The 26,955-nt window shown below is 33.9% G+C and overlaps 1 long non-coding RNA gene across 2 annotated transcripts; it reads left to right on the forward strand.

Annotated features, from left to right (window-relative positions):
- The first annotated feature begins 1,113 nt into the window (after positions 1 to 1,113).
- Positions 1,114 to 26,470, forward strand: LOC141422369 (uncharacterized). Of its 2 annotated transcripts, XR_012446916.1 has the most exons (4): positions 1,114 to 1,187; positions 1,436 to 1,505; positions 23,896 to 23,945; positions 24,098 to 26,470. It is a non-coding gene; the product is annotated as an uncharacterized lncRNA (long non-coding RNA). The 2 variants fall into 2 exon arrangements; XR_012446915.1 differs by having other exon boundaries at positions 23,896 to 26,470.
- The last annotated feature ends 485 nt before the right edge of the window (positions 26,471 to 26,955 follow it).

The raw sequence follows: 26,955 nt of genomic DNA on the forward strand, positions 1-26,955 counted from the left end.
TCCAGATTTGTTTTAAGCTGATTACATGTTGCTGAACAATCAGATTTTCTGCCCTAAGCAGCACAAAACCAAGTGATGACAGTGCTGGCTCCTAGCCACCAGCAACGTGATGACACAGCATGGGGCTTTGACAGGCATAGCTTGATCTTGGGTGTTCTCAAATGGCTATACACCCTGAAAAAATGGAAAGGGAAATCTCTCCCAAGTTGTGAAACAATGATGTGAGAGATCCTCTGTATTCTGGCTGATCATGCCATCTCCTTTCCCCTCTCTTTTGCACCTTTTAACATTCTCTTTGCACAATCCCTTACATTTTCATAACCATTAACATTCTTAATTAAATAACTATTCAAAGAATCCACTCTAAAAAACTGGAGTGTCAGCAAAGGGCTCTTTCTGCTTGAAAATGTAAGTGGAATATTAGACTTCAAATGTGGAAAATCTTGAGTTGTGGTTCTATTTTCTGAGTTTCAATGTCCAATTTGTCCTTATCTCCCTTGTTCTGCCAGATTCCTATTTCCCGAGCTTTAGTTACTGATGGTCTGAGCTTTGTATGACAGTGATTCCTATAATTTGATTTTATTTTTAACATACAAGAATAGGTACTATCTTGTATAGTATAGAGGCAGAACTGTGTACCCAGAACACACAGTAGCTTTATTTAGCTTGTCTGTATTTCCATGTTGGCTGCAAAATTCTGGGGAATTCATGCTGCTTTTACCACTAGAGAATGAAGCACCACAAACTTAAAGAAAACACAGGGAACAACAAAAAAATGACAATCAAGCAAAAAGTTGACTTTGCTTTATTAAATTCTTATTAAAAGTAGGGTTCTAGGCTAAAAAAAAAGGAAAGAATATGAAGTGTGAGACAAAGCTAATAATTTTCAGAATTTCAATAAGCTTTTGGGGAAAGCTAGCATAAATAAATATTAACTGACAACATTGAATGTGATATAGAAAGTATCAACTTAGCTCCAGAAAAGCCAATTCTGTAAAAAATTAGAGAGGGTAAGATGGGATCTTTATGGTTTAAAATGCTTAGTGTAGGGCTAAAAATATGGAACTGAAACAGGGCTGTGAAGAGAGTAAGAACAAAATTTTTCAGAATCAAGAAGAAGGTCATTCCAGGTGGCAGAAAAAGGGGAGCAAGATTTCAGATGAGAAGAGACCAAGGGACTAATGTGGGTAAGCAAAGATTAAGTTTTACTGAAGGGCTCACTCGTATAGGTATGATACAGGCTAGCTGCAGTCCCACCTAGTAGAAGTCAAAAAACTGTTGTGAAATGCCTAAGAATATTGATGTCACATGATGACACATTGCTATTTTCTCTGCATTTTTTTTTTGTTGGTTAAGGATGATAGTTAATGTGATTAAGGTTAAGTAGAATCTTATTTCAGGCTAATCACTCAGGCTAAATCTTAATCTTTCTCAGTTATCTACAGAAAATGTGCTATAATCATGAAGGGAGTTGAATGAGACCAAGTGAATGGGTGAGATTAAAGGTAAGTGCTTTGTGGTAGGTAACACCTTGCACACCTGCTTTTAAATGGATTCTGTGAGAGCCAGCACTCAGGAAGTGTCATCCTCCTCTGTTGAGTGCAACTGTATTCTAATTGAAAGTTTCAGATGAAGTGCCTTGCGTTTCTCTGTCCTGTTTATTTGACCCTTTTCCATCAGGCTGTAAATTTCCCATGTAAGAACCTGACATATCAAGGCAGTAACCCTAGCAATTAGCAGAATATCTGCCAGATATTCAGTACTCACTTGACATCCACTGACTGAATTCATCTCTCAGAATATCTCATGTGGATTTTCAGTTCAGAATTTCATCAAGTTAGAAAAAAAAATAAACAGAAACAAATTAAATGTATATAATATTTATAACTAGATTACCCTACACAACTACAATTGGATGATTGATAGTTGTGTCACTAATTCCTACTCAGCTGTGATAAGGGAACTGTATCTAGTGTGAATTCACCCGAATTCATCTACTTAGTGTGTTTCTGAGGGATTGTTGATTATCTGTTTCTAATTTTCCCCAACATTCACAGATTTTCAAAGAATTTGTGATTGCACAAAGTTTATTTTTACAACCATCCTCAAATTCCAGGGCATTCTGTTCTCTACAACATGATTTTTATTAATCTTTTATTGCCATGGGAATGAAAACTTTGATTTTCTAGAATTATAGCTTTCACCTGGAGCCTATGATTATCCTATCATCTCTGGTTTTGGTGCAGTACTGGGAAGAAGGAGCGATATCTTGATTCTTTTTGTAACAAAACAATTTCCTGACTGGAGCTTAAGGGTAAAATTTAACATACTTTAGCAAGGTTCATTTTTATTTTCGGTACTGAGGCTTGAACTCAGGGCCTATACCTTGAGCCACTCCACTAGCCCTTTTGTTTTTATGATGGGTTTTTTCCAATGTAGAGTTTCACAAACTATTTGCCTGGGATGGCTTCAAAAGGTGATCCTCCTGATCTATGCCTTTAAGGAATAAAGTAAATAATTATAAATAAGAAAATATAAACACAAAAAACCCATTATTGATATGTAGCCTTTATTAAAGGTGAATATTGCTCCAGAAAACTATGGTAAGAACAGATGGATTTAGAAAAAGAAACAATTTAAAAAAGAAAGAATATTGCAAACGTATTCTTCATTTTTCTCAAATAGAACAAACCTGAAATGTCTACTTAAATGCCAAAATTCAGCTATCTTTCAAATCACTCCTTTATGTACTAGTTATGAAAGTACCCTACTCGATTCAAGGAAAAGATTATTACAAAAATTAAGAAGCCAAGGACAATGTTTATTTAACTATACTATTAAAGTAAAAAAACATAAAGATTCAACTCTTTGCATGTACCTTTAGTACAGCTTATAGATTTTTTGAATAGAAGCATTGCACCTTGTTTTTTTAAATAAGTAACTTATGATGGTAAATTTCACAACAATTTTATTATTTTTCATAATAACATTCTTAGATGTATAGAATTAGGTTTACTTTAAATTTATTAAGTGCTTACCACTGTTTTAAATTATTAATAATTGTCTCTCTATTCCTGATTTGTTTATTAGGAGTTATCTCTCTGTTAGCTTGAATGTAAAAACAAATGCTCATGTCGCTATATTTCCTGAGTACTTTCGTTTTTAAAAAAGCCAGTTCTTTCATGTAATATTTACACAGAATTGGGTCTGCATTTAATATCTCAGATCTTTTACACGTTGCTCTACTGTCTTCTGGCATTGAATGAATGAGAAGGCGAACTCCATGAGGGAAGCATTTTCTCTATTTTGTTTTGCTGTGGCCGGAAACAAAGTCTTGCACATGGGGTTCCCTCAAAAGATTTGTGGAACGAAGAAATGGATACTGTTACAAACAATTCTGATACTAGCCTGACCTTGTAATTGCTCAGGTGCTTCAAGAATTCTTTCATTATTTTCAAAATTCAATAGCTTAAACAGGATACATATTTTCTTATGCAATTATAATGTCAGCACACACGAGTTTTTCCGTAGGTAATCCCTTCCTTCAATAAAAAAATTCATCTTTTTGTTAAAAAAAAATCACAGTTAAGTAAGTTTCAAAACCTACTTACAAAAGGTCCACAGAGGAGACTATAGTTACTTTTCATGTCTTAAACAATTCATGGTTTCCTCTGAAGATATCTTGCTTTTTGTTTGCCTAGATTTCCTTGGACTAATTACTAATTCTTCTCCAGATCTTTAACTAGTGGAAAATTTACTTCAACATTAGAGACACACCCTATGAACGGGAATCTGTTTCCATAACCTGCTCACCTGGTCCAGTCTGGACTGGAGCCCTCCCATGCTCATAAAACAGCTGTCAGCTCAGTGTCCCCTTCCTCAACTGCCTGAAGCTCCACTCTGCCTCCCTCTTAGATCACGTCTTTCTTGGATTACTCTTTTTGTTGCTCATTTTCAAGTACTTTCCTGAGACGGGTATGATGGAGTTTAACAATTTTGGTGCTTCCTTATCTGGAAGATATATTAAGTTTATTTTTCTACTGTTCTACCAAATTCTGCCTTCTTGTTTGCTTAATTTCCAAAGGATGTTGGTGAATTTTTTAGTCTCTGTATTTTCTTGCTTGGTCTTTTACTCTTTATTTTTAAATAGTGTACTGTTCTTGTTTCATTAATATACTATCTTCTTAGTTCAAAATAGTCTTTTTAGTTGTATTTATCCTTAATATGTTATAGCTATAAATTATATGATTATAGTTTTATATAGTTACATTTATGCATAGAGTAATCTAGGTATATCCATTGTATTCATTTAATTTGTCTTTGTTCATCTTTTCACTGAGTTATGAATCCTGAGGGTGGATACCTATGCATAATAAATGCAATTAACTAGGATCTTCTGTCAAATGATTGAGCACTTTTCTCCATATGTTCAAATTTTAATTTGATAACAATGAATATTATTGCTTAGTCTATATACTCCTAATTTTGTTACTATTAATTTCTTCAATATCTTTACCTCTTTTCTATGTAATCTCTAAAATTTCATTAAGCCTTCCCTGCTGTCTTAGTCTGTTTGTGCCACTGTAAACAGCATGCTTCAGGCTGGGCAATGATAACGAACAGAAATTCACTTGTTTAAAATTCTGTCAGCTGTCATTGAGTCACCATGGCTCACACTAGTAATTCCAACTACTTTGGAGGTAGAGATTCAAGTTAGTGAGAGAAACCCATCTCCGCAAACAAGCTGGGCATGGCGGTGTATGGCTCTTATTCTAGCTATGTGGTAGACTGCAGATAGGAGAGTTGTGATCTGAGACTGGTGCTGGGAAAAACTACAAGGCCCTATCTGAAAAATATCAAAAGCAAGAAAAGGCCTGGGGACGGGGTTTAAATGGTAGAGCACATGCTTAGCAAGCATGAGGCCCTGAGTTCAAACCCCAGGACACCAAAAAAAGAAAAAAAAAAGGCTACAGGCTGGCAGGTCTAAGATAGCCAGCATATCATAAAATGGCAGGAGGCACCACATGCAAGGTCAGAGAAAGATGTGTGAGAGAGAATGAACTCACTCCAAGTTCCTAATTTGTTCCAAGGGCGGCGTCCACTTGACCTCATCGCTACCCATTGGAATCCGCCTCTCAACACCTTTACAATGGTTATCACATTTCAACCTGAGCTTTGGCGGTGCAAACATTGGCAAACCATAGCACTCACTATTAGCAATATGGTTCATGCACACAGCTTTTAAAGTTTTCCACATTTATTTGAAGTGTTCTTATAGCTAGGCAATCTCCATTTTCAATTAAGTCTTTTTATTTTTTAGGGTTCTAATTTTATTGCAATTTGTACATAATGTGATCACTTATAAGAAACATAATTTTGATCTTTTTTTCAGACTGTGGTCTTCATCTGCTTTCTGGATTCTCTATTCATTTGTTTTTCTCTAAAGTATGTTTACATACTTTTCTTTGTATTCCTTTTATTTTCATTAATTTAACTTAATATGGGTGTCATTATTTAAATTTTCATTTTGTTCAGAGTGGATTCTCCTGTATCCTCTTCCCCTACTATTTAAGGATAGGGAGTCTTTACCTCAGAAGTACAAAGTGTGTTGTAATCTTTTCTATAGTATGAAGCACTGGGAAGATGTGTATTTAGGCCTGGCAGAGTAAAGGGCAGAGGGTATAGCCCTATTGGAAAAAATGTTGTCTTTGATGGAAAGTGTGGATTCTGTTCTGAGATTTTTGACATATCAATACCCAGGAGCATGGGAGAAATAGCATAGGACTATTTTTCTATCATGGAGTTAGAGTCACTTGTTAATTTCTTCTATTTTCTTACTCTTTGTAGTATTTTGAAGACCAACAGCATAAGCATCATATTGGAGACTGATGCACGTACAGAATCTCAGGCTCACTCCAGAGTTGTCGAATCAGAATATGGTTGAATCAGAATCTGATTAACCTAAGAAATTTATTGGGGTGTCTGTGGCCCCAACTGTTGCTTTTTATATGTGCTTCACTTTTTCTAAAGCTATTGTGTCCTTTTTATATTTAATTCTAATAAGTTCCATTTTATTATCTGATATATTAAATTTCCTTAGATTTTAATCATTGGTCCTTACCTCTCAGGTTTTACCCTCTTCTCCCCAAAACTATGAGCATATGTAACGCGGGAGACCAGGTCACAGGGACCATGCCATAGTAGTAGAGGTTTCTTCTATTTGCTTTTCTGTGATTTCCACCTTCTTCCCCCAACACACATCCAGTCAGATATTCAGTCCCTCAGTCTGCATCTCTCTCAATTAGGTAGTTTTCTTTAAATTCTGCTCATTTACACTCTTTTCCAATCATTTTACCTCTGAAGAGAGAGTGGCATAGCACTTTATCAAAAATACAAACCACCCTAGAGTTTTGAGTCTATCCTTGGCTGCCTTTTTCCTGCTTACCATTTTATGGTATTGTTCAGATAGTCAGATAGTCAGATAGTCATGGTGGCTTTGGGTTTTTTTTCCTTTCTTTCACTATGTGGGGAGAGTTGTAGGAAAGAGGTAATGTGTTTTAGTTTTACTCTGCTATCTTTACCCTTAGATCCCATCTAAACTTTTTATATAATTAATGGGGTTTTTATGAAAGCACAATCTCATTAAGACAAATGAGTGTTTACAAATGTTTATCCTCTTCCCAAGGCACATTAAAATAAAAGGAACAAATAGGTGCATTCTGAATTTTAAATCTAAGTATTGTACCTTGTAGTGCTTCTGCAGCTAGCTAGCAGTGATGTTTTAAAGGCCTATGGCTTATGGTTCTTAACTAGAACAAGTTTTGCAGGCAAGTACTCTTTACTTCTATCTCTCAATATACTCCTTTCAGACTACTACTCAAGAATGACTGTCAACTTGCCTTTACAAAAGTTGTGTGATATTCACAATCTGGTAAACTGTGAGGGATATTAGTCTGAGCTTCCATACATTTCTTTCAACCTTTACAGGAAGGGCAAACTTCCCAGGGTGAGAGATAATCTGTTTTTATGTTCACTCCTGCTGAATTGTGCTGTATTATGTGTGATCTGACGGAATGGTGAAAGTCAGTAAAGTGCCAGTATACCTCTAATGTGGAGTAACAGAACACATAAGAAAAAAACACAAAATCAGTGTTATATATAGGAAAAAAATTCCAGTGGCTGTGCACTGTAGAACTAACACATGTGTAGATTTGTAGTAATTCAGATTACATCATGTAGACTTTGTATTCTTAAATAACCAGTTAGGAACCTAAAGCATTTCAAAATAGAATTGAAAAACTGATGGAAGGAGAAGAGACAGGAATGAAAGGAAAGCAGGAAAGAAAGGAATATGGCAGCTCTGAATGCTTCAAAGCAGATTTGATTTAAAATGATCACAGAATATTTGAGACTTGCCTTAAAATTATACAAAATTTATATTCTAGAATCATGAATTGTACACCTACTGCTACTTCTCTGGATTTAACTCCATTTATCAAACATTGACTCTTTAATTTTAGAATTTGAAGGAACACTTTGGGAGCATGATTTCCTCTCAAAAAATATTTCACATTGAAACTTGCCTACTTTGTTGGGATGGATTAAATGGTTTAGATCTATTTTCATGTTGTACATTTTCTAATAAAAGTATATATGTTAAGTGGGAGAATCATAAGTTTCTGTATGTATCTAATGATATAAGTAAAGGGTAGGAGAAAACAGAGGAAATTTTTAGATTTTTTCTAAAGCCAAGAAGTATATAAAATTAACTTTGATTTCACCTCTGTGCACATTTTCCAAATTCTGCTTTTCCTTAAATCTGAGTAGCTGTTTGTTTGCAGATCATCTTCTCAATTTACCCAAGGTACTGTTATTGTGCATATAGGTTGTTCAAGCAAAATTAGGACATTAGAGTAGCTAGTGATTTCCCCAACCAACCTGCCCAGTTCTCAATATATTAGAGCTAAGCTGATAGTCAAATAAATGTACTTGCTTAGGAATATGTTAAGGATGAGGGAAGTGAAGCTTTTGCATCTCCCAGCAAAAATGTACTAACATCATTTAGAAAGAACTATAGAAGGTGGTTCTCCCCAAACAATAGGGATGTTTTGTTCTTTTATAAATATTTACTTAATATCTCTAAGCTGCTAGAAATCATATCAAGAACCAAAAATGCCATCCTAGAATCATCAATAGATAAAAATAGTAAGATAAGAGGCAGGGTTATTTCCATGTCACTAGATCTATCTAGTTAGAAATTCTATTGGATCAAAATGTCCTAGTAAAACATTTTATCAATTATTTTATGTATTACTCAAATCATTTATTTATGTGATTTATTATTCTATATGCTTTACATTATTTTATTTCTCTCTTTGTGAATTTCTGTCAAAAAAGTTAACAAGTGCATGATTTTTATAATGTAAGAACATTGGTGATCATTTGTTCTAGAAATTGTCTACAAATTGGAAAATTAGAACCTAAGTGGTTAAGCTGTAACACCACTGAGGAGATAGAGGAGAAGTTTGCATTGAATCCTAGAGTGCTCCAAAAATTGGTCAATCAGCGAAGAAAGTGCTTGAAGGCGGAGCTGACAGGGAGTAGCTGGTGGAGAAGGGTATACAGTTTGTAGTATACCCAGGTTTTAGTTTTAAAACCTTAAAGATCTCTATGGCATTTTTTCTCAGCCCTTCCTCACTTGTAATGCTTATCTAATTAGGCATCAAGCTTAGACTTTCTCAATCACAGAGCTATTGAAGAAGGTGAAGAAAAACCACTCTGGTTTATGATAGCTTAGCATTGGCATAGCAATCATTAGAGCTTGTCCCTGTCATCTCACAATCTCTTCCACTTTTTTTATTTTTGGTTTTTAAAATTATTTAGCTTTTTTGAATTTTTAATCTTGAGTTCTCTCTTTTTTTTTCATTAACCCACCTTCTTCACTGCTCCCCTTTGTCTAATTTTGATGATAAAATTTGTTCTTTGAACACTTTGTCCTTCTTCCCACTTGTTAAGCTCTATTCCTGCAGTAGATGGAATCATTTCCATTTAATAGTGGTTCAGCCTTAAGAGGAACATGGAGAATTCTGGCTTTATTCTGGACAAGAGGTAGGGCAAAACTTCCTCAAGGGCAGGCAAGCAGATTAACTTGTTTACTGAATAATTAGTAGCTTGAAGACTTCTTTAATTTGAATAGAGGCTTGGCTTTCCTTTAGGAATTATGGGTAGAGAATTTTAAGCCACTATGGATATAATCATTCAGAGAAGTGTAATATAAATATACCTCTTAATATATTGGTTGGGAAATACATAAACAAAGCTCTTTCCAGTGGAAACGTTGATTCCTCTTTAGTGTGGATTTTGATTCTTGCGGCAGAGATACTCATTCTCCATCCAGGGTGTAGTGGTGTGATTAGTACTTATGTGTACCTTGTTAGAAAAACAGACTCCATGTATGATAAACAGGTAAAAGAATATGTTTACATAATAACAAATCAAGTTGAAATCAGTTTGATAGAGTACAAATTGAATACTAATTGACCCTTACCTGCATTATTTAGCATAAAATGACATTTGAATCAGAATAGTAAGGATTTTAAAAGTTATGTAGGTTAGAGTTAATGTCTGCTGAAGAGGAAATAATTTGGCAGCACAGGCACTGTGTTCAAATCCTGTTTAGCTACAATTTTGGTAAATTAAATTTTGATCTCACAATCTGTGAAATGAAAGTAATTAACGGGATAGTACAAATAATGTAAACTTCATGACATTTGCTAATGCACCATATGGAACATAGTAGATATTTTTTTCAGAAGAGGTAAGAGTCCCTTTTATTTAACATTTACAGAAGGCATGTTGCTACATCACACAGTCTCATTTGCTGGTTGGGGTGCAAGAACCACATACAGAATACAGACCTTTTAAGAGTAGATAATTTTCATAATAGTGGCTCAAGGAATGACAAGTAAATGCAGATCAACTAAAGGCAATACCAAACTTTCATTCTTTCCCACTTATATTTAAATGTGTTTAAATAATCATGTTTAAATTACAACTTGATTTTAATGACCTTTTAATAATATAACATGGTAAAATTTGATATATGCTACCATTTACTTAACTATATCATATAGGAATGTTTACTTAAAATATTTTATTTTTTAAAATTCTGTGGAGTAAATAAGTGACATCCACTAAGAATTAACTTTTTATGATAAAGAATCCTATAGTGAAGATTTCTATAAATAAAGTTGCCTACCACTTATTTTTTCCTTATACTTTTTTATTTTTATGGAACAACTTTTCTCCAAGTCATTGTAGAGCTAATATTGCAACACCTATAAACAGCTTTCACAACAATAAAAAAGTAACTACCAATTTGCCACAGCATAGGTTCTTATTATAAAGGAAATGGGATAAGTAATTTTAAATGGCATAAAAATATAGGCATGTACCATAATTCTTTCCACAATCTGTTCCATTGACTTCAAACCTTCCCACAAAATGTTCAGACACAACTGAGGGGGTGGGGTGGGGAAGAAGGGTGGAGGAGGAAGGCAGGGTGGAGAAATGATCTAAACAATGTATGCACATGTGAATAAATGAACAAAAAAAGTGTTCAGATACAAAGATAATGAGTAGAACTGGCATACTAAATGAAAAAGAAAGTCTAGTTGAAATCATTACAGGACAGTAGGAGAGTGACCTAACACAAATCTCATATAACCATAAATAAATGCAACTAAAATGATTATTGAATATACAGGGTGAAAGTGGCTCCCATTAGCACTGTAAAATGACAATACTATACTGTAGTGGCAAATAATTTAATATAGTTTCTTTGTTAAGCATCTTGATTTAAAATAGTGCCATATGTTGCATGCACAATTCATATGCTCAAAGTTGCTCCTGATACAGTGCTTGGAGAAACCAGAGAGACACTTTTTTGATCAGATAAAGTTGTGTCTAAAAAGAAGGAAGGTATACCAAGGCCTTTATAACCATAGATACTGAATTTGTATCTAGCAGTGCATGGAAAATGTTTCATAGCATTTCTTCTCAAAAGTGTGATTTCCTTAGTAATCTGGTTTGAGAGTCATAAAAAACACTTGTAATGGGCTATGGGTAAGGGGATGTCATTTGAAACTATGATACTCATGTTTATAACAACATGTATACTTTCAAATGCTGCCAGGTGTTGAAGTTATTATGCATTGTAGAGTATAAGTTTTAGCATATAAATTTTAGGAGAAATGATGATATAAATTACTTTTGAAACAGTTTAATGAAATGAATAGTAATAGAGAAAAGGCAACCCGATCAGAGTCTTCAGGTACTAATCCTGAAAAGGAGTTATATTTTCCATGACATCAGTCTTATCACATTGGTAGTATGTGTTGTCCAAGACTATATGATGTCACTTAATGCTTCTTAAGCTTTAAGCTGGTTTGCATATGAAGGATGAAGTCCCTGGTACAAAACATTCTGGAAAGATCATAACACACAATAATAAGGAACACTTAAGTGTAGAATGTAACCTTCATTTTTTTATTGAATCCCATGAGCATTCCATATAATCTATGGTCTGGCCTTTAAGTTAATTGCTAGAAAAATTATAGGACCAAGACAGACTTTCAAAAAGAAAGTCTAGTTGAAATCATTACAGGACAGTAGGAGAGGGACCTAATGCAAATCTCATATAACCATATACAAATGCAACTAAAATGATCATTCAACATTCAGGGTGAAAGTGGCTCCCATTAGCCGTACATATTTTGCTGTGTCTTCTTTATTGTAATAAATTAAGTGAAAAAGGATCATTTGCTGCTTGCCTTTTAGGACTTCTATGTATCTGTATCTTCACACTATCCCTGAGATTCATTCCAAAGGGTCAGATGCTGAGCATGAAGATGGATGGTGTGAACCAGGAGTTAAAAATGGAGGCTGCCCAGATAGTTGAGCTCCTGATGCACTGGTTCTTTCTGTCAGCTGCACTGATTCACTATGCTACTTGTTTACATTCTTCTTTCCTAGAAGGCTGCTTGAAGATTGCTCTGTGGTCCTTAATGACACCTTTAAACTTTCAATAGTCATTATACTTACACTTTTTTAAATCCTGTCATAACATTTTCAATCAGAATTATATTGATTTCTTTTGTGAAAAATATAATAATTCTCATAGTAACTGAATTTTTCTATTTCTGCCAGAAAGAAAACTATTAAAATGCTTGCTAATCTCTCTCCAACTGATACTATGCATTTAAAATACTTTTGTAATAATAAATATCACACAAACATATGTATCCAGTAAAGGGTTTCCATTTTTATGACACTTGCTTCTCAAGAACAGACATATTCTTTAAAGGAAAAAAAAAAGTTGCCAGCTCTGAATTGATTGACATTTGTTTACTTAACTCTCTCCTTTTGAAAGCCTGCACACCTATTTCAACCTTGAACAGTTTCCAACTGTGGTATACTGGAACATTTTTTCATTTATTAAGTTCAGTGTTGCCAACCCAAACAAAGTATAATCAGCGATGATCCGAGCAGACCAAGCTGTCTAGCACCATACAATGTATCTGCATACTAATTTCCAAATTCCCTCACATTTCCAGAGAACTAATGGGATCATTTTCATTCTGTTACAGCAACTCAACAGTTACTGAATCACCATCTGTGTTTTCGTTAACCTGAATCAGATATGAATTCTGTTATTGCAAGGTAGAGCAGCTTGTTTAATGATTCTTAATCTTTTCTTTAATTAAATCATGCAGCCAACCTGAAAAATCTATCTTAATGCAAATTAGGAGCTTTTTTGGCATTCGCTTACAGTAATGCACTAATAAGGTTAATTTATGAAGGTTCTCTTCCAGTCTGTACAGATGATATTTGTTCACTGCATATTTTTAGCATATTGTCCCTTTTTGTAATATTTTAAGTAATAAAAACATAGTTATTTTTCACTTACACAAATGAGAGATACTGTAAGCAGCACTCTCTGTTAACCAACACTAAGTATGAGAAATATAAAGAATCTTAGGTAAGAGGAAAATTCATTTTGCTGAATTTCAAATGCCAGTTCTCAGGTGGTAACTGTCCCTGTTTAACCATTTTTAGGTTCGTAGAAGAATGAGAAGAGAGAAAACTAGATAATTAGAGAAAAGTTTCTCTTGAACTACTTTTAACCTTTTAGATATGAGTTAGTAGAAAAGGTAAACACAATATCAAAAAATAATCCTATTTGAACTTTTCAGTTGCATAATTATTATAAATTACATTTTAATGCAAAACACATTTATAATAAACATTTTCTTCAAATAGGTATCATGATTAATATTTCTATGGTCTTAAGTTCAGTATAAACAAAATCCTGGAGACAGAATGATAAGAAACATTACAGGATTAAAAAATGGCAAGTTTAAAAAATGAAAAAATAATTCTAGCTTTATAATTCCAATAGTTACTTATATGTTTTTTCTTTGTGACCCTGAATACAATTATATTACACTGCAAAACATGTCATTTCATAATCAAAACACATTTCTTGATGTACGATATTCTATTTCTTTCAAATATAGAGCTCGTATTTGATTAAATGACATTAAGAGTCCTTAAAGTAGAATAAAAATTATGGACATATATTTGTTATGGTAAACATAAGAATTTATTGAGAGCCACATATATGCAAAGTATGTTATACAAACATAGACATTAAGATGGAAATATGAACAAAATATGACATCTGCTTTCAAAAAGTTAGAATTTCTTGTAAGGTTTTATTAGCTTTGTACCCATGTTTTCTAGTGTGGTTTCCAGTAAGGTATCAGTATTTCCTCAGGTATTCATGTCTCCCTCATATGGCTTAGTCAATTTGCATGATTTGTCTCTAGTTATTCATTCACTAGGAATGAATGAAAGCTTTAATGAGGTTATTAATAGCTTCTGTGGCACCTTATACCTTGAAATATCCTGTAGTAGGATGTTCTTAACTGATTAAGTAAAATCCGGAACTCATCATCTATTCTTATTTTTGTCTTGAACTCATCATCTGTTCTCATGACTTTTAGGTTCAATCTCAAAACAGTTTTCTGGTGAAGTACATTTTAATATTACAGTCTATTTCTTTGGAACATAGTTGAATATTGGTTATTTTCAAAACAATTTCCAAGTGCTGCATATTCTTACATACATGGCAAACTAAAATTACAGTTTAAAAAAGCACATTTGGACAGATTTCATTATGGACTTTTGAAGTATAAATATGTCACCCATCCCTAACTTCACTGGGAAGCAGTGTCAGTAAAAGATTATTTTTAAAAAAGTAATAAATTTTAGAGTACATTGCATTGGTTATAACCAGGCTCCTGAGCTAACCTCTTTTATGTATAGTATAAATATATGCAGTCTTAACCTGTGGTTTTATATCTCCTGGACTTTGAAAAGATAAGAACAAGTTAATAAATGAGGTAACAAATGTATTATTGCCTTTAACTTCTAAAGTCCAGTATGACTGTTGACTCTATTTATTGTACCTCCAGGTAAAATTCAGTCCAAGGAGAACTGAGATCAACACAGAACATCAGTCAATTAGAGGATAATTATATAGCTTAATTATAATTTGAATCAAAGCAAGAGACTGGTGTACAATTGCCACCAGCAAGCATAATAAAGTATCCAAATATTTTGGGTGAGTGATTAGAAGACAGGCCACATAGAGAGCCTAGGGCATCTGAGTAGACAGGCTCTGGTGGTTTCCCCATTCATCCATCAAGCATTTGATCAGACTATATCCAGTCACATTTCTACATGTTGTCCATGTGTATGCAATGAGGTGTCCATAAAAATCCAAAGGGACAGCATCAGATAGTCCAGACAGCTGACCACATGGATGTTATTGGAGGATGGCGTACCTGGAAAGGCCATGGAAACTCTGTACCACTTTCTCCTTTATCTGCCTGAAGTGTTTCTTCATCTGTATCCTTTACAATACTCTATAATAAATTGGTAAATGTGTAAAAAAAAAAAGAAATAGAGGCATTAGATATGTTTCTAGGCATGAATAGGACCTTAGTATTTGGAACCAAATGACACAGAAATAGTTTGATGTAGCAGATTGGTAAATTATACTGCCTTTTTAAATTTCTTAGTGGCAAAAACTAAAATACCCAAATTATTACCTTAGAGCAAACTGTGTTTTAAGAATTTTAAACTAATATCGACTGCTGTCAGATCTGTTTCTAGATTTATTGACTTAAGAAGTAGATATAACTGAGTTGAAGGCAAGGTCAGGTCAATATTTATCTTGAGAATCAATAGATTTTGATACTAACAAAAAGTAAATCTCAATATATACATGCATGGTTGATAGGAAAAGGAAATAACTAATCAAAAAGTTTGTAATTTTAAAATTTCCTTAGCAAATTTAACTTGTCAGTTTCAAGTATTATCAGATATTATTTTCCCTATGGATATAAAGGAGAAATAATTCTAAATAGTAGTCCTGAGAACAGAGGCTACATAATTTACATATACAGTGTTCATGTCTCCATAAGACAAGTGGTTTTCAATCATATTGCATTATTAGTTATTGAAATTCTTTCCTCATTTTAGTTTTTATTTATCTGCCACAGAATAAAAAAGAAAGGAGAGAGTATTTGATGCTGAATTGGATTTTTGCTTAATTTTTTATACAATGTCACTTGAAATATGGTTCCTGAAACTGGGCTGTAATTGCTTGGATGATTTCTTATTCATCTTTGCAGTTCATGTGTGTACCAAGGTACCTGATATATGACAGAATCACAAATCTTTAATTAATAAAAATTTATTGTTTTTCTATTGTTCCTGTCTTCAGATTCTTAATATTCCTTAATTCCTCAAATCAGTTCCAGATAATAGAAATCTGGTCAACATCTATTGATGTCTACTTATAAGTAGAGAAAAATATATTTAAAAAATTGTCTTCAAGAACCTCCAGGTTCTTATGCATATAGTATGGGATGGAGATTATGCCAAACACTGAGGAATGTTTAGAAAGCACTCTGTGGTAAAATAGAAGCAGAAATATTGCAAAATATGTGCAAGAGACACAGAGATATGAAACATGGAAACATCAGAGAACTTTTGGGGTTCTAAACAAATTGCATTACTGAGTGGGGAACCAGTCTATATTTCAATCTGTGTCAAAGTAACAAACAAAATCCTAGAGAACAGAGAAGAGATAGGTAGGTCATGTGTTACTTTTATTAGATTATTTCTAGAAATAAATACTTTAGTTAGAAAATTATCACAGAAAAATACAGCGAAATCTATAAGACCACATTTAAAAAATCAAAACTAAAATATGATCTTCAGTATTAAGAAAGTTGCAGTTCTCTAGCCAAGGGGAAATTTATCTTTGCCTAAAATCCTATATCATACTATCTAAGCTGTTCTTTTTATGCATAGCACTTTCTACCTCCCATATTATATAATCCCATGTCTCTAAGCTTTTTGAAGGCAGAAAGCATGATTTTGTGATATTTTTATTACTTTCAGTGCCAAGCAAAGTGGTTTGTACACAGTAAGTTCTTCTTCAACAAATGTCAAAGGTTGAATGAAAACTTTTGTGAAAATTTTATTTTCATAATATATCACTATAGTACTCCCAGACAAAATATTCCATTACCTAGATGTCTATGAAAACAGATATCACTGTTTTTCACAGTTAAAGTGAGTTAGCAATCTTGTGTGTTTCCACAGCATTTTGCACATGACTCCATGAAAATGTGTGTCAAATTTGGTCTTCTTGAGAAAAGTGACTATGTTTTCTTTGCTTCTTTGAACCTAAAATGTTGGCTTCTGTCTTAGCCCATTTTCTGTTGTTATAACAGAATACTGCAGACTGGTTAATTTATAAGTCATAGAAGTGTAATTAGCTCATAGTTCTGGAGGCTAGGAAGTCCAGAAGCAAGATACTGTCATTTGGAGAAGTCCTTTGTGCTTCACAACATAGAATTCAAGTAAACCCATGGAAGACAGAGAGAAGAAATCTGGCCAACTTGGCCTTCTATCAGGAACCCACTCCTGTGGTAATTAACTCGCTCCCATAATGGCTATAATCCATTTATAAGGGCAAAACCCTGTGACTTAATCACCTCTTAAAGGTTCCATCTCTTAGTACTATTACGAAGTAACTAAATTCCAACATGAGTTTTGGAGGGGACTTTAAAAACATAGCACCTTCCAATTAATGGGGACTCAATATTTGATAAATAGAAACCTCAAATAAAAACTTCTGATAAATGAGTTCTTACAATGGGCAGTATTCTATTCAATCAGAAGGGAAAATTTTTAGGACAGTTTTTCTTTACTGTGAAGACATTTATTTAATTTATGAAAAGAAGGAGTAAAAAAAGGCTGTAAATTTCTGTTTTTAATATACACTCTTTTACTTTGTTACCACTGACAGATTTATCAGGGTCTTTTTCAGAAAGTTGATTCACCGATATAAGTAAACAATTTCTTATAGGTTTATAGGCTCAGTGAGAAATATATTTTCGTGTGAACACTGTCAACTTTGAAGCACACATTTATTTGAATAATCTAAACACAAACTAATAAAGTAAGAAAAGAAAGGAATTCAGGGATCTTAAAACTGGTGTTACCAGGAGGTATGGAGGAGAGGAAGAAAATAGGGCCCAGAAGTTTATTGTTAATTTAAGACTCAGTTCTAGTACACAACACCAACATTCTTCTTTTGAATTCAGGAATATACTTCCCTGAGAGGCAATGATCATGTGCTCTTTAGGTATGATCTATGGATAGTGCACCATTTTATTTATCATCTAACTCAAAATACTTTGAAGAGTTAAAGAGGGGCACTATCAATATTTAGTATCAGTATTAGAAATGCTTCTGATACAATCTGGTCAAGGAATGATAGATGGTAATGGTATGTGGGCCACTGGTACTAGAATAATTTGGGGTACTTACTTTAAAATGTAAATTCTGGGCTGTTCACTAAATTCACTGGAACAGAATCTCTAAAACTGTACTGGGACTCCATTGGGAGCAAGTGCTTCAGATGGTAGCAGTGCACACTGATACTGAGAAAATTAGAGCTGAAATAGTAAGTCAAAAAAAGGTGAATGCATAGTGAAGAGGGAGGTTTACCACTTTATTCACACCCACCCAGGACACAGAATTGTTCTCCATAAATATACCTGAAAACATTGGCTCATGATTCAGTAAGATTTGTAAGATTTAGGATAAAGAAATTTATAGTGAGGCTTTGAACACCCTTTGATATATTATAAATCCACTATCTAAAAAATGTGGTTCATAAAATCAGCCTAGGTGAGAACTCAAACCTTTCTATAAGCTATGATGTTTTTGCTGTATACCACCACTGCCTCCAAGAAAAAATGTGAGAATTAAATGAACTGCGTTACTATTTCTCCCACTAAAATTCTAAGAACCCCAAAACAGTAGCCATAAATTACAAAAGGACAAAGTATTAAACACTCTTGAAATCATGTATTTTAAGATCACATTTTTAAGCATGATACAACTTTTGGATCACATATTTTAACTTAAAGTATATTCAAATAGATTCAAGGAAATATATTATTAGTCAGAAAAAAATGTGCAGGATTTCTCACCATTGCACCCTTCACTTCTACTTTATACAGACGGTGAGTTCTAGCCTGTAAAAGGCAAAGAGTACACCAGCCAGAACCAAAGAAGAAATTATTTCATTTATATTCAACTTTTCCAAAACATGACTCTTTTATTGTGGTTTTTCTGAAGATTTGTCTGCCAAGATATGAGCAAGGCTAGAAACAAACTTGTGTAACAAGAGAATGGTTGTTTTCTCAGCATCATTTATGATATATGCAGATTTCTATACTTAACATGAAAACATTGAAATTATAGCTCAAATGAATAAATATTATTTCACCCAAAATAAAAGAAATAAATTCACCAATTGTAGTTTCTCAAAGCTGAAAGAACTATTTCTATCCAGAGCAAAAAAGGCACCATTTGTTTGATATCATTTTGATGAATTATTAATTTTATCACAGCTAAGATGACAGCTAATATTAGAACATTGAATTATTAATTTTCAAATGTGCAATAAAAGGCAGAATAAACATAAACTGAAATGTGTTTTACATATGGGTTGCATTGCTTACATATACTATTTAAGAAAATATCAAAGGAAACAGAAGGAATTAAAAATCTTGTCAATACTTCTGATGAATTCTTTTACTTGGTACTTTGTATGCCATTTTAAAATATAAAGCACAAATAACATTATGTGTTATCTGATAATAGATGTGATTATTGAACACTAATGATACACATTATACAAATCACAGGTCATCTCTGTCGTTCCAGGTATGATAATTAAATTACAAAGCAATAATAAGACTGAGAAACACTCATGCTCTTGAAAGATTTCCCAGGATTATTTTATTAAGAAATATAGACTACTTTTCAGAATAACTTCAAGTTATTTTTTTTATCATTTCTTTTTGCCACAACAGCTATTCTTACTACCTTACAGAAAAAAACTCAAAGAGGTCCAAATCTTTCTCAAATGTACGCAGTTGGTGAAGTTTCAGTCCTAAAACAAGGACTGACTATACAGCTATGTTGCCCTGGGAGAACTGTTGGTTGTCCTATCAAATACCTACTCACAAACATCCTGTGGACTCTTGAGCCTTCAGAGGATTTATGCTTGTCTGCTAAATAAGGGAATATTTCCATGGTATCATCATCATAAGCACTCAAACAATGCAGAACAGAGCCACTGTTCAGAGCAAAAGGACAGTTAGAAGAAATGGTGCAGTGACTGTACAACAGACTGATGAATAATTTTGAGACATAATTCCCTGGCAGAAGAAGGAAACCAGTTGTTCACGTGAGAATTCATAGAGATTAAATCCAGGTAGAAGGTAGATTCACTTCCATTAAAAAACAAATTTTTGTTCCTTTATTGTAAATTTTGATTTAGATAAAAGAGCCAAAAATATTAAAAAATCTGGTCTCACATTTTTTTTCATTGAAGTAGGACCGCAAGGAGAAAATTATATGACTCACACCTTATCTAATTTAGGCAAGAATGATTTTAACCAGAAATGCATTTGCGGTAATAATATTCAAAGTAATGATGCTTAATCACTGTTTTTACACTTCATCATTGCCATATATGCTCCCTCTGAGGGTTCTGTGCAAGCTGCTAGAAGACTGTTATTAATAAATTGTATTATGTTATCTAATAATTAAAACACATTCTCTATAGATTATAATATATCATCAAGTAACTAATTTACTAATAATGTAATTCAAATATGAAAAAGAAAACCTGACATTATGTTCTTGGCCCTTCCACTTCCATCAATTTTATAAAACAGATTGTCTATATGCATCCATTTTTAAAGAGATTAAGTAACTTATCCAATATTATACAACTAGTAAGAATTCAAGTGAACATCTGTGTGAACCAAATTTCCTCTTTTTATAAAGAATGTGCAACTTAATATGTCTGAGAACTCCATATAAATAGTGCAAATGTACTTAATTTAACATTTATTTCCTTATCTTTGCATGGTTAACTAATTGAGGCCTCCCAACAACCCTATGAGCTATTTACTTTTACTTTTTACTTGCAAGGGGGATGAGACAGGACAGGTTAATTAAACTGCTGGTCATTGTTGGGGGTTATACTTTGAACTCAGGGTACATGATTCTATCAACGATGACACTGTATATGCTCATGTATTAGAAAACATGATATTACTTAAAGCATACGTGATACAACATAACAAAGACTATCAGGCTTTGTGGCTCCTGAATTCAACAGAAAGAAGAGATGTGAGCTGCTTTCCTTAATCAGAAGAGAGAGTTAAGGCAACTCTCTACTATGACCTTGTGGCTTCTACCTACTCTCCTATCCCTTAATTTTAATCGATTGGTCCTCAGCCTCTCCATGCATATCTTGGTTATACATATCTTCACAGAGGGGAGTCCACAAGGAGGCCAGAGCACTGAAAAGACTGCAACTGTTCATAGCCTTGCTCCTCTCAGGCCTTCAAAATATAAAGACCACTCTACTTAATTCTTTACTGATGGTCGTTTCATTTACCACAATGAACTGAAGTTCTGATTCCCTGCCCTCCATTGCATATCGCTATCTATGTCTCTCTCACATATGTCTAGTGTACATTCCTGACTTCTAAAACTCTTCCACCAGGCCCTCTGTGACAGATGAGAGAATTATGGAGAGGTGATTCTCTTGTCTTGTGTCTGAATGCTCAAAAAGAGCCTTAAGTATACCTACTTAGAAGTATTTCTTAAAGGCAAGTTGAACCATTACCAAGTTTCAGAAAAAATCATTCTGGTACTTCTTATTTGGAGGCTAAATTGATTAGTTTTTTCATCTTATCATTGAGAGTATTTTCAGCAAGTATTCGCTTCCTGACCATTGCCACCTGCCTGGACTACCCCCAACATGTTCCATAGTCTCATGGTGGATGGAATGTACTTTACCACTGTGTGACTTATTCTGACAAACTGGATATCAAAGGACTGTGTGGCATGATTCTTGAGATGCACTTCATTGTTGTGCTTTTCATCTCACACTCTTGCATTTTGGTATGAGAAGAAGATGCCTTAAATATATATTACTCTTTTTTCAAAGAAAACCAGATCTGAACAAAATCCATATCCTAGAGTTAAAGCAAACTGAGCCTAGGTGAGATCAGTTCAACCTTTAAGACCTATAAATTGTGACTGACAAATAAGCCCTTGTCATAAGCCACTGAGTTTGGGAGTGGTTCTAATATATATTTATTGTGAAGTGAACTGTCCTTTTCACTTCATTGTTTTCTGAAAATTTTGAAAAACAGAAAAACTTGGGGCTAGTCCAGAAACATCAATGTTCCTATTGAAAATACTAGAAGTAGTAGTTTTCTTAATGCTAAATCACTGAAAAATGGAAAATTGTGGAGATGAGTTACTTTTTGAGTCTTTAATTTTTACCAAATCCTCTTAAATATTCCTTCCGTAAAGTTATAATTTGCATATACATTAAAATGGCCATGAGTTTTCCATTTTAAATGCAGAAATAAATTATTCCAGTTGTCAAGTATCCTTGGAGTTGGAGATAACAGAATGAAAACAGTCAGATGGGCCTAATGGACAGTGCCAGTTCCTGAAGCTGCTGAGTACACTCTGGGAGTCCAGAAATGTTAGAGGATAGCAGTGAACTACATAGAAAATTGAAAAGTAAAGACTAAACTCCTCTCGGACACCATACCGTCTTTGTGAGAGCAGTGTACCATTTATTTCCTTTAACACATTTAGTACAACATTCTTGCAGCCAAGGAACCTTTGACCATGCAAAACAGGATGTTACGCTCTTACATCTGCTGCCAGAAGAGCTGGAAGAACAACAGCCTTAAAGGAAGTCTAAACATCTTTTATTTAGCTAAACAGAGTGCGAACTAGCATTGCTATATTAAAGAAGGAGCCAAGAGAAGCACGCACACACATATGCGCATATACACATGCAGAAGCACACAATTATCTCCTGGCTCTATATTTGAGTCTGAGAACTTGGAGGACTTAAATTCACAATTTTATAAGTCTGCCTCGTACTCTATGAAGCATACCTTACTAGAATTCACTCTTGTATGGGATTATTGTATTTCAAATGTGCAAAGAAACACACAGTTCTTGCCCTTTGTGAGACATGTTCTCAGCAATTAAAATTAATTCAATTTAATTTCAAAGTAACCCTATAATCTCTACATTTTTTCAAGTGTGCATAGAACATTCTCCAGGATAGATACATTAGGTACCCAAACAAGTCTTAAAAAATTTAAGATGGAAACAATATCAAGTATCTCTTTCAACCACAGCATTAAGAAACCAGAAATCAGTATCAGGAGGAATCTTAAAAATTACCCTCTAAAGGAAGTAAATTTAAAATCTTCATATGACTCATGCTGTAACTGGGACACAGAGAACTTAACTGATTTGCCCAACATCACATAGTAAATGGTCGAAGCAAGATTTTTCCCCCAGAATTCATGTTTAACAAAGTTAAAATCTTTTGAACATCATTTCAAGGCAAAAATAGGGCAGGCTGCAGTAAAACTGTAATTTAAGAAGTATGATTTCAGGTCTTATGGGGCTTTCAACTTAATAAACAAAAACAAACAGAAGGTTAGGTTTCTTTTATCCATCTACATGTTGATTATTCAGTTTTATTTAAGTCTGTTATAAAAACATTTCCCTTTTGCCATGCAAATCATAGTTAACTAACTAATGTACATTCATCATCTCACAGAGAAAGCTGCATTTTAGGTGTGTTGTAGGGTGAGTGGAAAGGAGGGGAGAAAAAAGAAAAAAATACTATAAAAATCAGGGAAACAAAATTGTGTAATTGTATTTATTAACAAATCAATCTAAGTGTTATCAAGTCACGAAGAATATGGAGATAACAGCATGGGTTCAATTTGGCTTAAGGAATAACTACTATTATCTCAAGGTCCTTCCTTAGGGCTGAGCTCTAAAGAATGAATAATAATCCTGCAAAAAAATGTATTTATAAGTGGTTGAACATAGAGGATTTTAGAAGCTTTACATAATAGGCAGTTCAAAGATAAACTTAAACGGTTTGGGGCATTTCAGATGTACATTTTTTTAGGTCTCATATTTTACCCCATGTTGGATGAGTAGCTGTTAAAATTCCAGAATGACTGAAGAATGGTAACAAATAATAATTGCTAAGTATTCTTGAAGTTTATGTTGTAGTGAACGCTGTTCTCAGTATGGTACCTATAGTCTCTCATTCAGTCTTTACAACAACTCAACAAGGTAAATGTTATTATTCTTGTTTTACAGATGCAGAAGTCCAGGCCACGTGGAACTTAACATGCTTCTACCAACAATAAGTAAGACTACACTCCCAGCCAATTTTGTTCTAGAAACTGCGCTCTGATCAAGCTTTTCTTTCTCTATTCCTTACTGGAGGGACTTCACTTTTGTGTTACTACTTAAAAAGTATGGTGGATTGGCCTCTATTGAATGTAAATATTTTGCTTAGGAGAAGGATGAATGAGAAGTATGAAATACTCTAAGAAGAGGACTGACCTGGGAGAAGGCACCCTGGCTGCCAGAATAATGCATCAAACAACAACATCATAATTATCCAAGGACCTCGCTGGAAAGAAACAAGATGCACATGAGAATAATTGATAAAAGCAACTCTTTTTTATCCTGTAATTACTTCCATGATTGGTCTCAACAACTACCGAAGTCTTTATGGCAGCAGGCTTTGATTATTCCAGGTGTTCAGCCATAGTCTTCAACTGGTTTGATATTGAAGCATCATCTCTATTCCTAAGTGGAGTGGACTTTTCAGCCGCAAGCATATTAATTGTGTCTGTGGGGAATTCAGTACATCCATCAGCCAATGGAGCTGACATTCATTCACTTGAAACCACTCTCTCCAACTAGGACCACACACTCTTTATAACTGCATTTCTCCTCATTTCCAACTATATTTCAGTAACCTACTCTGCTATCTTTAACTGATCCAGATATCTTTTAAAGATGAATATGGCTTCTCATTGTTGTTTTATCTCTTTCCATGGCTAAGCAGCTACTAGGAATGTGCTCCAGCCTCCTCCCACATTAACCACCTCAAACATGGACCACCGCATACCTAAAACTTTGAACATTGCTACTGTTCAGCAAAAATCATCTGACCTCACCTACCAGATCATTCGCTTGGAAAACACACCACCTAACAGGTCATCTAATTTCCCTAATGATAGTTGAATGCGAATTATAGAGAACAGCCGCCTGTGTTATCTATTTTCTCGCTCTTGATTTTTCTCTTTTATTCTCTTCTTCAGTGTCACTTTTAGTCATTTATTTGGGTCCCAAAGTATCTCAAGTGCCAAGCCCACACAGACTGTGACAGGCTTTATTTCTCTCATGGCTGGAAATATACAGAAAATTTACATTGTAAGAAACTTTTCAAGTTGAATTTCTGTCAAGCAATTGGAAGAGCATGTGGTTTTGTGGTAAGCTTTGTCAGAATGAGTTGTGGAAGTGGGTAAGTGTTGCAAGTGGTAAATGACTACTTCAATGCTCATAGAGCTGTGTGAAAGCTGCTTACTTTTACCCATCAGTTCCTGAACTCTTCTGAAGTTCAGAAAAGGCTCCTCAATTCTCTGAAAAGTAATATTATTTATTATTTTTATAAACTTTAAAATACAAAGAACTCCATGTTCTATTCAAAGCTATACTTTTCTGATAGAAATTATTTTGAGAAAAATTCATTTATTTGAGCAGCACACACATTTTTATTAGAGGAACTCTACCTTGATTATCCTTTCTGTTAAAGGCAAACAGTAAACATGGACTGGTTCTGTTCTAGGGTCTAAGAATATACATTGGTTTATAATTTAGCTGGAGACAAGAAAAAAAATAATGACATATCTGGGTTTCCAGATGATCAGGTTGAATAAATCACCCAAGACAAGTAGACAGAGGAGAAAACCTTTCTGAGTCTGGTAAGTTGGAACAATTGAAAGAAATTCAATATGAATACAGCAAGGTAGAAGAGTGACAAGCAATGACATGATAAGCTGTGTGTGTGTGTATGTGTGTGTGTGTGAGAGAGAGAGAGAGAGAGAGAGAGAGAGAGAACGAGAACATCAGATAATGGAAGTCCATGATAAGTATAAGTGTAAGTGTTAGGAACACTTTACTGGTGGTTGAGAAGTTATTACAAGGTTTTATGCAGTAGCAAGACTTGATTTAAATTTTCTATCAAAGGATTAAGCTTATTTTAGTGCAAGGACAGACAGGGTAATTAGTAAAGAGATGTAGTGTCTTTCACCTAGCTGGCTGAGGGAGGGCTATAGATAGTTGAATGGAGAGAACAGGAAAATTGGACAGAGTTGACAATTGTTTAGTGGTTGAATAATTTAAATATAATAGACTTCCATTTTCATGATCCCGCCAAATCTGTCTCACCAGATTCAGTTAAACTATCACAACCTTTTATACTTTAGGCTGCGCAATGATGACTGTTTTTTTAGCTCCTCAACCTCAAAAACTCCTTGCAAGTCTTGTCTTTTTCACATATTCCCTGTGCCTGGAATGTCCCCGCCACCCCATCCCTCTAATTTCAAGTCTTTCCTCAGTGTTGTCCTGTGTCCTTAATCGAGGTTAGAAGTTTCTGTTATACAGTTCTTCCAGAACTGCTATGCAGTAAAGAGAGGCCTTCTTCATCCTTTGATGTCATTTCCTTATGGTTTCAAACAGTTACACAAAGTCACAGGCTTGCTACCATTCTGAAACTTTGTCTCATTTCTTCATGCCATTTTTTTCTTTTGGTTATGTGGAAGCATGGGGTGGAATTGAAGGATGAGTGCAATTGCAAAAACTAAGGACACCATTTTCCCATCTTTTAGGGCTTTATGCAAATTTTCACCAAATTCCAATGAACTGTTTCGAACAATAAGTGTTTTTAAAAATATGTTATCTTTTCATATCCTTTCTTTTCTTCTCTATATTCATTATTAAAAACTCTAATATAAGAAATACAATATATTATCTAATGTAAGATAATATAGTATATATAATTAATATGATATCATATTAATATATTTTATATTAGAAGTATATAGTGATGATATACTATATACGAATATATGATATACATGAATTATAAGAAACAAATCAAATTTATTTACATATAAGGATGATATTTAAAAGAAGATTTAAAAAGTCATAATAACCAAACGGGAACACAGTGAAAAGAACTAAGACTTAGAAGGTAAACAGATCAAGGATTGAATCTAAGCCCTTCCAATTATGCTATCTGAAATTTTTGAATACTTATCTCAATTTTTCTTCCTTAATGTGCTTACTAACAGGCAAGATAGA

The sequence above is a fragment of the Castor canadensis genome, chromosome 4, assembly GCF_047511655.1.
Source record: "Castor canadensis chromosome 4, mCasCan1.hap1v2, whole genome shotgun sequence".
Taxonomy (NCBI): domain Eukaryota; kingdom Metazoa; phylum Chordata; class Mammalia; order Rodentia; family Castoridae; genus Castor; species Castor canadensis.